The following is a 15,084-nucleotide window of genomic DNA, read 5'->3' on the forward strand; positions in this document are numbered from 1 at the left end:
ATAGAATGGGAAACATACAAGCAAGGATTCAAACCGGCAACCTTCTGCTCGTTAGTCAAGCATTTCCCCGCTGCGCCACTTAAGGTGTGATAACTATACATATTTATCATATGTATATCCCATTCTTCCTTCATGGAGCTCAAGGTACCTGGATTTTTAATCCATTTTTATAAACCACGATTTTATACCATTTTATCCTCACAACAAACATGCGAGATAGGTTAAACTGAGAGTAACTGGCCCAAAGTCACCCTGTGATCTTTAGGGCAAGTGGGGATTTGAACCTAGATCTCCTCAATTCCACCCAAAAGCCAGTATTATTTATGAAGTATAATCAAGTAATAATATTTACATGTTTAACCATTTTATTTCTCACCTACAGGAAATCTCAGATTTCCATCTTCTCTTCCTTTTCAATTAAAGGAATGTTATTTCACACACACACTTGATATATTCACACCATTTATTAGTCTTTAGATATACAAGAATAAATTGGAGTGAGAATAAGCCTTCGTGATAATGATAAATAACAAGCACAAACACCAACTGGCAACCAACTATTAAAACAATTAAGCAGCTTCTTTGTGATTATTTTTGAGGACTTTGTTTCAACTTACATGAGTATACTGCTCTGATACATTTACCAGAAAGCAAATATTAACATGGTTTTGATGCTACCATCAATAAAAGAAAAGAATTACCTTAACTTCTGTTGCATTGATGGTTCCTTAGAAGCTCTCTATGGTGATTATGTTAATTTTTTATCAATTCCCTTTGTGGAAAGTCTGGATTATTTATACAAACATTGAAGTAATTCTCAGGAAAATATAAGAATTTATGGCTGTAACACTATGTAACATTACAAGGCTAGAGTTATTTGTCCTGATAGAATCCTCCTTATCTACAGACAGCAATACTTAGCAATGGCAATACAATGAAGCTATTCTCACAAGCAGCGAAAACCGGGCTAGAGAAGCCCAACCTGGTTTTCACTGCATGTGAGAACTGCCGGGAGCCACACAGCTCCCGGCATTGGTGAGCCCTCTAAAGTAGCCTGTCGTGTAACCCAGGTTTTGGCACGAGCGTGCCCCCAAATCGGGCTAACTAATAGCATGTCAGCTGTGACTGCTTGCAGCCGCGGCTAGCACACTCGGGGGGGTGCCCAGTAATGCACCGTGTGAGCGTGGTGCATTATTGGGGTTCCAGGGGGTGAGGCACTGAGCAGCGGCACTTCCCTGCACCTGACCCATGGAGCTGCCGGATGAGCTGTGGGTGGCCTACAGGAGAGCCGCCACTCATCTGGGAGGCAATCTGTCCACCCAGGGAACGGTAAGGGATGGTCTGCGGGGTCAGGAAAACCCTCTCTCCCTGCAGACCTCCTTTTGGCGTTTCACACCGCCTGTGTGAAGTGCCTCAATGTCATGATAGGTAGAGTGGTTTAATACCATTTCAGCCCAGATCTACTGCCTTTCTAGGAACTCACCAACACATTTGTCATTGGACCCAGATATAGCCTTATGTGAAAGAGTCCAGTTTTCCTGGTCACAGATAAAGTTGCTGAGAAGTACCCAGATAGCACTGGGCAGTGTGGTTGCAAAGCCTCCTCACCACCAGCTCATTAGTTAGGACAAAAAGAAGGAGGCAAGGGAAGGTAATGCGAAACTAGAAGAGCAACTTTACCTGCTTGGAGAATTTTGCATACTTCAGAGGAGCTAGCACAGTGCAATGAAGGAAAAGGCCCTCTGCATGGCAGGGCCTATGTGGCAGAGCTGTGCCATTCCTGCTCCTCGGAGATTTGCCTAGCCCCACAGTAATGTGTTTTTATTGCCTTTTGAAAACCTATTTGTTTAAGCAGGCAAATAAACTCAAATAGCTGTTTGGATCATTTTGCTTTCTCTTCCATTGTTTACAATTAAATTTTTATTGCAATTTGTGTGTTAAATTGTTTTATGGAGTGTGTTATTAACTGTTTCTCCTTTAATTAGTTGTTAGCTGCCTTGAATGCTTGAGCAGAAAGGCAGGACAGAAAGTCTTATGTAAATAAAGAAAGAAAATACTTATGTGTAATAGGCCCCAAGTCTGAGTCCAGCATCTCCACTTCAGAAAGATTCTCAGTTAATGGACATAAGAACAAGAAGTTCTGGTAACAACTAATCTGTATACTTTCCTTCCACTATAGTCTTAATTGATAATTACCATTATCAAAAGTGAGTCCACTTCTGCCTTGAATGCTCACACTCTGCCATCTTGAATTGGGATGGATGACATCATCACAAATTACACTGTTGAGGTGTCCCTGTGTGTCCTTACAACAGTACAAAATTTGGTTCAAATTGGTTAGGCGGTTCAGAAGCTAGTGCACTTGTGCCTCAAATGTTCATGTATCCTCCATCTTGAATTGGGATGGATGACATCATCACAAACTACACCATTGAAGGGTCCCTATGTGTTCTTACAAATGCACCAAATTTGGTTCAAATCAGACAGACAGTTCACAAGTTAGCCCACTTGTACCTCAAACATTCACATGTCTGTCATCTTGAATTGGGGTGGATAACATCATCACAAATGATACCACCGAGGTGTCCCTTTATGTCCCTACAACTGTACCAAATTTGATTCAAATTGGTCCAGGCATTGCGAAGTAGATAGGGGCATGCGTGCACGCGCGCACACAAACACAGCAAGAGAGCTGGGTGATCTCCTAAGAAAAACTTTTCTTCTCTTAAGAAAAGTAGACTAAAAACCAATCTGAAATCTTTAGAGGGCTGCTATATTCACCATAACCAATTGGAATGGAACAGTTAGTGTATACTTGATTTTAATATTGATTTCCTTCATTTCTTTTCTCCTTCTTGCCTTTACTTTCCTGGGTTTTTTTGGTGCGCTGTTTTGCAGATTGCAAGCTTTCAAGCAGGGCTATGTTTTAAAAATAATTTTGTAGAGCAAATATTTGCAGCTCTAACATCAAACTAACAAAGTATTCTAGCTCCTCTAAATTACTCCACTTCCCCCTGCCCCCACCAAAAATACAAAGAATAAATATCAATGCCCTTGTATCTCAGACACAAGGAACATATACACAGGAGAGCATAAAGGACCCACTCACTAACATCAATATCTCCAAACTCCAAATCTTGTTGTAATTCACCCTCCAGGCAAAGCAGATGACAGCTGATGACACTATCTGTGGATTCTTGATGGATTTCTGACTTCCTGCTTGTGTCGATAAAATTCAGGAATTGGAACAGTTGGAGAGACTGATACAGCTGAGGTCACTGAAAATCCACAAAAAGGAAAATATTACTTACCTAAAATTCAGTAGTACAATGCAATTAGTAAAGTTTGTCTGAAACACCTTTTCATGGAAAATCCACCTAAAGTTTTCCATGATTGTCTTTTCCTTTTAATCTAGGAACAACTGAGGAAGATTATGCATGTCCCAGGCATCTTAGCTTAGAGTGGTTGGTGTGTGTGTGTATGTATCACCATATCCCGAGCCAGCAAATTTTAATGATCGATTTTGAAATCTGTGGGGGGAAATGGTTTCAGTTTGGTGAATGGTTTAAGTTTGGTTCAAGTGGTTTAAGGAGGTTTAATGGTTTAAGTCTGATGAATGTTAATTGGATAAGATGCCCTCTAGTTCTAGCACTATGTGCAAGAGTAAGCCAACGCAAAGGTAGAATTAACCTGAGGCCAGTGGAGCAGAATTGCTTATACCAACAGAGAATTGGACTGAGATTAGCTCCAGGGCAATCTTGAATACTTGTTGAAGTCAATGGGATTCTGCTGATCTAAATCAGAGTGAAATTTAATCCTTAAATTTAGATTAGGTGGAATGATGATGTATACTTTCCAAGTACAATCTCCTGTAATTTTCAAAGAACTGAAACCATCTATCCCTAGTTCCATCATAATATGTCTACTTAAGGATCAAATTGTAGGAAATTACTTCTGTGAGTCATAGGTTGTTTTGTTCTCTTTAACTGGGCCACTGAGATTCAGTCTGAAGTTAGATGAAAAAACATGTTGCAGTTTCCCAAGTCATCTGAGGTGTCTCTTCTCTATATGCTGGGTGAGCATGAAGCAAGGGAAGAAACTTCAAATCATTTCCCCACTGTGGGAATCAGAAGCACTTCCTGCTTCACAGTTGGCATGCTGGGATGATGGAATAGTTGCCATGATATGTGAAATCAGGAGTCCAAAAAGCACGCCGCTAGCAGCAGACTCTCAGGTCGTTCACACAACCACTGGTGCTGGGGGGGAAGGCAGGCGCCTACCTGCCTTCCCGCCACACGATCCGAGCCGCAGAGGGCTCCGCCACCACTACCTGGCAGGGGAGTGCTGGGATCGTTAGCAATCCCGATGCTTCTCATGATCAGCCCTACCCAGGCTAGCACTGCTGGGTAGGGCTGGTTGTGAGAATGACTTCAATAAGTTGAATGGGAACAAATCTGCAGTGACCGCAATGCTTCGACAAAGCAAACTGCTTCTAGAAAGTTGTCGTTGCTGGCTTGATGCAAGTTTATTCTGTCTGGGCAGGGCAGGGCAGAGGTATAATTGGGTGGATGTGTTTAGAGAGCATGAGCTGCCTAGTGTCTGGGAGCTGCCGTTCACCTCCCCCCCCCAACACTGCTGGCCAACTAGGCACTCCTGTTGTCTCCATGCTTCTCACTCTCCATCCACTTACCTGACATTCGATAGCTACTGGTGCTGCTCTTGCCACCTGCTCTGCTGCTCCACCACCCCAGCCCACCCCAGCTCCCTAGACAGTGGCATGCAGGAAAGACCTACTCTAGAACATGCAGTGGCATATGTATTGGAATGCTCAAGCAATTAATTCACCACTTTGACATAAATCTAAAGTTATTTAAAATAATAATAATAACCACCCATTGGGAAATATTTTCCCAACATGAAATTCATAAATTGACCCAAACCCTGAGTGTTGCTTTTCATAACAGGCCGAAACTGGCAACTAAAGCACCCCAGATGTGTAATTTTGATGATGAGACAAACGAATCATGGTAACTTTAGTTTCAGTAGTTGTTTTATCTATAGTGTGTTATTTTTATATTTTTAGTGCTGTCTGCTCTGTCTTGCTCTGTTGCTAACCTCTTGTGGGTGATGCTGAACTCCTACTAATAAACAAGCAGAGAACAGAACAATTAGGTTATATCTGTGCTATATATTGTTTTATTCTGTTAAATTGTTTTACTTGTTTTTACTCTGTTTTATATTTGTTGTGTTTTAAGTTGTGTACACCGCCTAGATACACCTATCAGGTGTCATACAAGCATGATAAATAAATAATAAATAATGAGGCTATTCACATGCACGTGCAAAAATGGGCCAAGGAAGCCCAGCCCCGTTTTGCATGCGTGTGTGAACCGCCAGGATCGCATCCGATCCCGGCGGCACCATGGTGGCAAACCCGCTAGTGGAGCCTGCCTTGAAAACAAGGTTAAGGGAGCAAGTGCGGTGCATTATGGGCACTCCCTCCCCACTGCCTGGGCCAGCAGGGAATCGTCTGGACGTGTGGGGAGCACACCCAGCAATGCTGGATCAATAGTTTGCATGCTAGGTTTAACCCGCCTTCCCTGCAGTCCACTCTGGAGCCCTTCTCACTGCTTGTGAGAAGAGGCTCAATATATTATACTGGGACAAAGTGTTGGCAATGTTTTTTCACCACAGATAATGAGGTTGTTCTCACGTGCAGCCTAACCGAGTGCAGGGATGTCCAGCCTGGGTCCAATCCCAGCGGGGCAGCGCCACTTAGCCCAGCTTTTAAGCCTGGCTGATATCCGAGGTTAAGGGAGTGAGTGCTCCTTTAATCCGGGGTACCGGATCGTGTGTTTGCTGGAGTCTAGAATGCCTGTCTCCTGGAGGAATCCCCCAATGCACACAGTTTATGTTTTGTGGTGCATTGTGGGATACCTGGAGGCTGGGATGCGCCGTCTCACCCTCTGGAGCTCTGCACTGTAGCATACAGTGCAGATTGTCTGAGAGCATGGTCCGTGCTCCCAGTTTGGGCAGAAGGCAAGTTAAGCTAGCCTTCCCCACTGCCCGCTTGGTTGTGTGAACAACCTCAATGTATATTTAAAATGTTTGATGTCTTTTTAGAAGTCCTCAAAAATTCAGGTCCATGTGGGACTGATGCTTTTGCTGGTTTGAAAAACATCCATCTAATGATTTTTGAGTAATTACTATTTGAAATCCCCATAAAACCAGGGAACATAACTAAGGGAAAGTTAGCTAAGAGCATAACAGAGTCTTCCCTCTGAGAATTCTGAAGCCAAAGTTGGGAGACGCAAGTCCTGGCAATATCTAATGAGTGACTTCTTGGTTCTGAACATAGGTGCCGGACAAGGACAGTCTATGAGGACTCTGGCACTTGTATAGTTAAACAAACAGTCCTCCCCCTCCCTTTCCTTTCCTGGGCATTTGTTTTCTCCTTCTGCCCCCTTTCTCTCACCCCTGCCAAAGAGGGGAAGCAGAGGCCCTCGGAAAAGCTTGGAATAAATTACTAGAAATTAAGTCCATTGGAGCCTACTTCTGAGTATATACACATAGGAATCAGGACCAGCAAAGATACTATGCAAGAATGTGGGTTCTCTTTTTCACCCCTTCCTCCCAGTCCCTCAGCAAAGCACAGAAGAGAGAAACCCTTCGGGGGGGGGCTACTTTTTTCTTTGGGGCTTACTTCTGAGTAAAAATGTATAGGATTGGGACCAAAGACCCCATGCTAGGAAGTTTTGAAGAAGAAACCTCAAGGAAATCCAAAAAAGCATTCCTACCCAGCAGCAAGAAACCATCATTCTGGTGTAGACTGCTCTTGAACATGGAGGTTTTACATCAGAGCCAACCTGCCAGTCAATATGGAAGCTTCACTTGGCCATACTTAAGAAATGAAGCCTCCATAGTCACAGGAGGTTTGGCTCTCTTGAAGAACCTCCATGTTTAAGGGCAGTCTAAACCACAATAGTAGTTTGTTGGCACTGTGTAGGAATGGTTTCTGGGGTTTTTTTTTGCTGCACTTCTTTGTAGCTTTCTGGAAGCATGTAGCTGAGGACTGTAAGAAATAGGATGCTAGGCTGGAGTACACAAGTCTTTTTCAGCAGCATTTTGATAACTGAACCTGCAAATCTATGTGCACATCCAGAAGGAAGTAAACTCCATTCAAGTCTTCCATATTTGTTTCCTTATAATGAGGGAACAGTTAAATAATCCCTATAAAGATTTTGTACAGTGTGGTATAGGATGATGGCTGTAGAAATGAGGCTCGATGCATCCACACTTTGTCTGGTATTAAGTTGGAAATTGAACTGAGGAGGGAAATATCGAGGCAGAAATTTAACAGGTGCTGTTTCCCTAATCACTTCCTAGAGATGCCACTGATGAATTTCTACCTGATGCATCCCTGATCAAGGCAATGTGTGGGTGCATGGAGCCTCATTTCTAAAGCCATCTTCATATACCAGACTGTACAAAGTCTTTACAGCTTTTATAGCATGGAAGTTAAGTAAAGATGGGTACCTTAACTTGCAATTTCTATTCTTTTTAAAGCATGAGTGAAAATGTAAAGCATCTTAACTCTCATCTTAAACCAAAGGTTTTTGGATTACTGAATATATATGTGTTTTGCTCCAGTTTAACTATCATGGCTTCTCACAAAGCATTTTTTTTAAACTGGATGTTTTGATTGATTGGATTTTTAATTAATTTTAAATTAAAAATTTTAATTTTAATTAATTTTTTTAAAATTTTAAAACATTAAAAAATAACCCAGGTCATCATTATCATCATGAATATGAACATGATAGCAGCAGTATATGGGCATGAGAGATACAGACCTGATCAATCCTATTCTGCAGGTGGCATACAAGGTGGTGTAAAATATCACTTACCTAAAATTCAGTAGTACAATACAGTTAGTAAGGTTTGTCTGAAACACCTTTTCATGGAAAATTCACCTAAGGTTTTCCATGATTGTCTTTTCCTTTTAATTGTCTTTCCCTTTTAATCTAGGAACAACTGAGGAAGATTATGCATGTCCCAAGCATCTTAGCTTAGAGTGGTTGGTGTGTGTGTGTGTGTGTGTGTGTGTATGTATCACCATATCCCGAGCCAGCAAATTTTAATGATCGATTTTGAATTCTGTGGGGGGAAATGGCTTCATTTTGGGTTTAAGTTTGATGAATGTTAATTGGATAAGATGCCTTCTAGTTCTTGCAACCCCCTCTAAAAGTGCAAAGTCAAAGAAGGTCAATAAATGAATAGAGGATTTGGGATGGAATAGATCTGAGCAAGGAAGAGTCTGGATATAAAATGCAAGGGATAGGGGAGGGGAACAGAAAGTGGAAACAGAAGTGAACAGAACATATTAATGCAGTCCTGAGGAAACCTTTTTGTAGTGTGTCTTTCATTAGGGGTGTGCAAACAGGTTTGATATAAAACTGGTTCAGTTCGAAGATTCGGGGCTAAGCCCAATCACCCCTGGTTCGACTTGACTCCGGACCTAACACCCCCAAACCATTTTTTCAAAAAAAATCTTTCTTATTTTTTAAACTTACCCCCTCAGGGGGGCTTCTCCAAGGTGGTGGTGGGCTCCCGCTCAGGTTCCTGCTCCCCCCACTGGCCTTCCTTTATACAAAAATTGCCTGGTTTGGGTGGTCTTAGCAGTCATGGGATAAGGGGACAAGTACATGTGTGGATTGGTAACTGGTTGAAGGACAAGAAACAGAGGGTAGGTATAAATGGAGAGTTTTCACAATGGAGAGAAGTAAGAAGTGGGGTTCCCCAGGGATCTGTACTGGGACCAGTGCTTTTGAATTTATTCATAAATTATCTAGAAGTTGGGATAAGGAGTGAGGTGGCCAAATTTGCAGATGACACCAAACTATTTAGGATAGTGAAAACCAAAACAGATTGTGAGGAGCTCCAAAAGGATCTCTCCAAACTGTGTGAGTGAGTGACAAAATGGCAAATGTGGTTCAGTGTTGGCAAGTGTAAAGTGATGCACACTGTGACAAAAAACCCCAACTTCACATATACGCTTTTGGGATCTGAACTGTTGGTGAAAGACCAGGAAAGGGATCTTTGGGTCGTGGTGCACAGCTCGTTGAATGTGTCGACTTAATGTGCAGCAGCTATTAAAAAGGCCAATTCCAAGCTAGGGATCATTAGGAAGGGGATTGAAAATAAAACAGCTAATATTATAACGCCCTTATACAAAACTATGGTGTGGCCACACTTGGAGTACTGTGTACAGTTCTGGTCACCACATCTAAAGAAGGATATTGTTGAACTGGAAAAGGTGCAGAAGAGGGCAACCAATATGATCAGGGGCCTAGAGCACCTTTCTTATGAGGCAAGGCTACAACACCTAGGGCTCTTTAGTTTAGAAAAAAGATGACTGCGGGGAGACATGACAGAGGTCTATAAAATCATGCATGGAGTGGAGAAAATGGAAAGAGAGAAATTCTTCTCCCTCTCATCTAACACTAGAACCAGGGGTCATCCCATGAAATTGATTGCCAAGAAACATAGGAGCAACAAACAGAAGTACTTTCACAATGCATAATCAACTTGTGGAATTCTCTGCCATGAGATGTGGTGACAGCCAACAACCTGGATGGCTTTAAGAGGGGTTTGGATAACTTCATGGAGAAGAGGGCTATCACTGGCTACTAGTCTGAGGGCTATAGGCTACCTCCAGCCTCAGAGGCAGAATTTCTCTGAATACCAACAGCAGGGGAGTAACCGCAGGAGAGAGGGCATGCCCTCAACTCCTGCCTGTAGGCTTCCACCAGCATCTGGTGGGCCACTGTGTGAAACAGGATGCTGGACTAGATGGGCCTTGGGCCTGATCCATCAGGGCTGTTCTTATGTTGGGTAGAGTGTGTGTGTATGTATGTAAAAATATAAATAAATAAATAAATAAATAAATAAATAAATAAATATTTATTTAAAATGTATGTAGGTATCTGCCGTTCCAATAATAAATAAAACAGTTCTAGCTTTCTACAAAAATCTTATTTTGTGGCATCCTTTCTTTCCTTCTCTGAAGCAAATGGTATGGATTAGCTTTATCATACAAAGAGCTTTCCACAATTGTATTGTGTAATTCAATTAATGTTCTGTAACTTTTACTTTGATCAGTGAATAGTTCTTACATGTCTTTAATTCAACTGGATGTACAGTTATGATAAAGTCATCTTAAGAATGAATACAAAATATTATGACTTTATTAATTGCTCACACAATAAGCAGATATTAAAATGCACTCAAAAACTAGGCAACAAGCATCATGTCCTGATCACCTTGAGCCTGCCCAGGTTAAAAACACTTCTTGGATTCTTGAATAGTGTCTTTGCCCAACTTCAGAAATATTTAAATAACCATATATAATCACGTAATGACATTCATTATAAGTCCTCGGCTGGTAAAACAGACAGAAGATGGCAGTATTTCCCCATATTGTGTATACAAAAGAAGAATTTAACCTGGCAGGGGCAAAAATCGGGATGGTTATGAATTATAAACATCATGGGTATTTATAATCATGGATACATCGTGGATATAGTCTGATCCAGTGTTTCTCAGACATGGGGCTAGGGCCTGTTACTGAGCTTTAAACTGCTTCATATTAGGGATGTACAAAACATTTCAAAGTTAAAACATTTTGACTCAAAATAGGCCGTTTTGAGTGTTTCAAGCTCAAAACAAAACACCCTTTAAATAGCCTGTTTTGAGCTCAGAACAAAACTCCATTTTGAGTTGAAATGTTTCAATGTTTTGAGCATCATTTTGGAGGCCTGTTTTTCCCTCGCCGATTGGTTTTTCTGGCACTAGCTTCTGATTGGCTTGTGATCTTCTTGCTTCTTGGTTGGCTTGTTATCATACAAATCAAGTGCTGTCATGGGCAACTGTGCCCTCATTGGCTAGGTGGAGGTGGGAGCTTCAAAATGAATTTAAAGGGATTGGGAGGCAGAGAGTGCCCTAATAGTTCTTCTCATGGCAGGAGTTTAGAAGCTTTGTTTCTTGTCAGACCATTGGTCCATCTAGCTCAGTACTGTCTACGGTACACAGAGTCAGACTTCTCCCAGGTTACAGGCAGAAGTCTCTCCCTAAGTCCTATATCTGGAGATGCCAAGGAAGGAACCTGGAACCTTCTGCATGCATGCACACAAGAATGCAGATGCTCCTCTCAGAGCGGCCCCATCCCCCAGATGGAATATCTTAAAGTGTGGCTCACATTTCTTCCTGCTTCTTCCATCCTGTTCCAAATCTTCAGATAGCTGAGCTCAGAGCTGAGTTGTACAGGCCATGACTGTTCTGTCCTGTCTCTCTGTGGCAGGCAGGATGGAAGGAAGGAAAGTTTGATTTTGTGGTTTTCTCAGCACTGAGTATAATATGTGGTGCTATTGCTGCTATAACTACCTGGTTTTGCTGAATCTCAGATTGACTTACCACCCAACCCACAAAAGAAATGGGTAAGCGGGCAATCTTAAACCAATTTTTAACCTTCCCCCCAAACCCCCATAGGATCCTATCGCCTATCAGGTGATACCACTTATCAGGTGACATGCATGACTGCAAGATAAATCTGCAGTGCTAGAAGGCAAATGCACATTTCTGCCCCGCAATGCAACTGTACTGAATGTCCAGGGGGAGAGCTTCTTAGGAACACAGGAAGCTGCCATATACTGAGTCAGACCATAGGTCCATCCAGCTCAGTATTGTCTACACAGACTGGCAGTGGCTTCTCCAAGGTTGCAGGCAGGAATCTCTCTCAGTCCTATCTTGGAGAAGCCAGGGAGGGAACTTGAAACCTTCTGCTCTTCCCAGAGCAGCTCCATCCCCTGAGGGGAAGATCTTACAGTGCTCACACATCAAGTCTCCCATTCATATGCAACCAGGGCAGACCCTGCTTAGCTAAGGGGTCAAGTCATGCTTGCAACCACAAGACCAGCTCTAAACTTCTTGTAAAGCAGCTATGGGTGGTATTGCTTTCTTGGTGCATTTTTATACAACTGATGTTTGCCCATCCAGACTTAAGGCAATTTGTTGATGGACTTCCAGCTTCTATTGCTGAAAGGGGGAAGGGATGCCCTAACTGGGGGGTGGGTGGGTACTGTGTGGTAGAGGCATTGTGGCTACTACTTCAACACCATGAAGAAGCACAGATATTGAATGGATAGCAGTGAGGATATATCCTAATCCTAGGGTTAGAATTATAGCACTGCCTATATCATAGAACAGGGTTAACCTACTTCACAGGGTTGTTGTGAGGAGAAACTCAAGTATGAAGTACACCGCTCTGGGCTCCTTGTAGGAAGAGCGGGATGTAGATGTAAACAACAACAACAACAACAACAGGGTTGTTCAACTTTGGCCCTCCTGCAGATGTTGGCCTGCAATTCCCATAATCCCTGGCGAATGGCCACTGTGACTGGGGATTATTTATTTAATTATTTACAATATTTATACCCCACCCCTCCAGTGTACTACTGCTCGGGGCAGCTTACAACATTTATACAATACAAAATCAGACTAATAAAATTAACCAAATCAAACAAGTTAAAAATCCAAGCTAAAACCACAATCAGAATTAGCTTTTAAAATTTCAAAATTATTAGGTTATTTAAAAAGCTTAGAACTATAAAAAGCTAAAAACTAAGCATTATAAAAACTAAAGAACCTACCAGATAACAGCAACAGGAGAAACATTAAAACGCCTCTTTAAAAAGATGCGTTTTTAAAAAAATACAGAGAGGGAGCCCAGCAAAGCTCTTCAGGGAAGGCGTTCCAAAGCCGATTATGGGAGTTGAGTCCAAAAACAGCGGGGGGGGGGTGCTCAGCAGAGCAGGCCTGTCATAGAAGCATAGAATTTTAGAGTTGGAAGGGACCTCGGAGATGTTCTAGCCCAACCCTGCTCAGTGCAGGAAACTGGTAAAGCATTCCTGATGGATGGCTGTCTGACCTCTGTGTGAAAACCTGTAATGAAAGGGAGACCATCAGTGCTGCTAGCTACCTGCTCAGCAGCCAGGCACTAGTATGGTGCTGAAGTATCTACACTGGCAATTACCTCACTGCCTTTTGCTGCCCTTTCCTTAAGGGCACTGGGCCCTCCTCCTCATCCAGTGTGGTGCTCAATAGCAGAACCTGAGAGTCTGCCAGCAAACTGCTGCATGAGCTGCTGGAAGATTCTACTAGTCACGTTGATACAGAGAGCGGCTTCAGACATGTAATGAATACAAGCTGTGTTGTGCCAGTGGGCTGGATGGGGGCTCCATTGAAACCTGGTGAGGCTAGGATCTGTGCCTTGGATTCATATTTTTGCACCATGGTAGCTATCTGTGAGTGGTGTGATCTGTGGTTTGATGGTACTTTTGTGTGGTCTGTGTGTCAATATCATGGGAATTCAGAAGGATACATTTAGATGCTCTTAGTCAATTCACTCACTATGAGCTTAGGGACTCATTCCTACACAAGCCAGGGCGTTTTTCACACAAGCTTTACCATGAGTATATTGTGAATTTGAAGTTGACCCCAAAACCGACACATAAAGTGGATTTTTTTTAACCCTGGATATAAATCGGGCTACATTCTAATGCACAATGAAAAACCTGAATCATGTGTGAAGTGCTCCCCAATTGCTCACAGGGCCTTTGGGGTAAATCTGGCAGATATGTGAATGCACACCCTCCATTCCATCCAGGGGAGATGTGAGCTAAAAACCCTGTGTGAAAAACACGGAGGCTTTCAGGAGTGAATGCAGTCAACCTCAGCAAATACCTATTTTTAACAAGGAGATCTCTGGGAAAGCACCTCTCTGTTCCAGTTTGCTGAAACGTGGGCATGAATGAAAGTCATTTTGGAAACCTCACCGGGCAAAATCAATTTTATAAAAGGGGAGGAGCCAAAGCTCGCGGTTAGAGAACATGCTTTGCATGCGGAAGGTCCCGCGACTACCGGTAATATCTCCTTGAAGCCTTTCAGCCAGGCAGCCAGGACTAAGAAAGGGTCAGACTCAGACCCAGTATAATATAGTATCTTTACAACCGATCCTCCCGCATCTACAGGGCTTATATATTCCAAAGCTCCACGAGTTCTGTTTGCTAGGAATTCCCCTTCCTTGCAAGATCTGCAATCTCTCCTCTCTGCACACCACACTTGCCCCCCAGGTGGCGGCGGGCAGCCAGCATGGAGGAAGCGCTTTAAAAAGACAACAATCCATATCTGTTGATTCAAGCTAGTGCTCTGTTTTTGTATCTGTATATTCTCCAGAGGACATTCTAAAGCGACCATCCTATGGACACTGACTTGAGATTGAGAATAAACCCCACTGAGCATAGCAGGGCTTACTTGCGAGTATACACAGGAACAGGATTCCGCTGCACATGTACATCGCTATTCTGAACCGGGCATTCTGTTCCTCTTTGAACATCTGGTCCCGAAGGAGACAGGCGTCCTCACCTCCACAGAGCGTCCACTCCTTACTTAAATTCGAAGCCGCGGATCAATACTTCTTCCACTTCCGGTTGGGTACTGTGGGGGGGGGAGTTGCCGCCCTAAACTCAGGACCCCTAAGCCTGCTTTGTGTCGTTCATGGGAAATCCCGTTTAGACTCCTTAAAATAACGCTCCTCCCGCCGCATAGTCGGCCAACTCTTAAACCCGGTGCAACTTTTTTTTTGGGGGGGGGGGGGGACGAACAAACACAAATTTGCATTGCAGTTCCAAAAAACACGGGAAGAAGGTTTGCGCCCTGCAAGTAAACAAAAGCCCTCTTTAACGTGCAAGCAGGGAGTTCTTCCTCCGATCTCCGTACGGCTTCCCTCCCTCCTGCTGCCTAGTCCAAGTCCAGCTCCCAAGAGCACGGATTCCCGCATGGGTTGCAGACCTCAGCCTGCTGCTGCCGCCGCCACTACTGCCGCTTAGGTTTTGGCAGCACGCGCCGCCTCCCCGCTCGCTCGCCGGCTCGCGTCCCCTGCGCGCGCTGCCTCGCGCCTCCATCCAGGTTCGGCTGTGACTCGAGCTGCTGCTGAGCGTCGCAGGCTGGCTCGGGCGTCCTGGAAGG

General features: G+C 43.4%; 1 long non-coding RNA gene across 1 annotated transcript; it reads right to left on the reverse strand.

Moving 5' to 3' along the window:
- Window positions 1–461: 461 nt before the first annotated feature.
- Window positions 462–15,027, reverse strand: LOC128345802 (uncharacterized). Its single transcript, XR_008316652.1, has 3 exons — window positions 14,371–15,027; window positions 11,258–11,350; window positions 462–3,278 (listed from the first exon to the last, which is right to left on the reverse strand). It is a non-coding gene; the product is annotated as an uncharacterized LOC128345802 (long non-coding RNA).
- Between the last annotated feature and the right edge of the window lie 57 nt (window positions 15,028–15,084).

The sequence above is a fragment of the Hemicordylus capensis genome, chromosome 2, assembly GCF_027244095.1.
Source record: "Hemicordylus capensis ecotype Gifberg chromosome 2, rHemCap1.1.pri, whole genome shotgun sequence".
In the NCBI taxonomy this organism is placed as follows: domain Eukaryota; kingdom Metazoa; phylum Chordata; class Lepidosauria; order Squamata; family Cordylidae; genus Hemicordylus; species Hemicordylus capensis.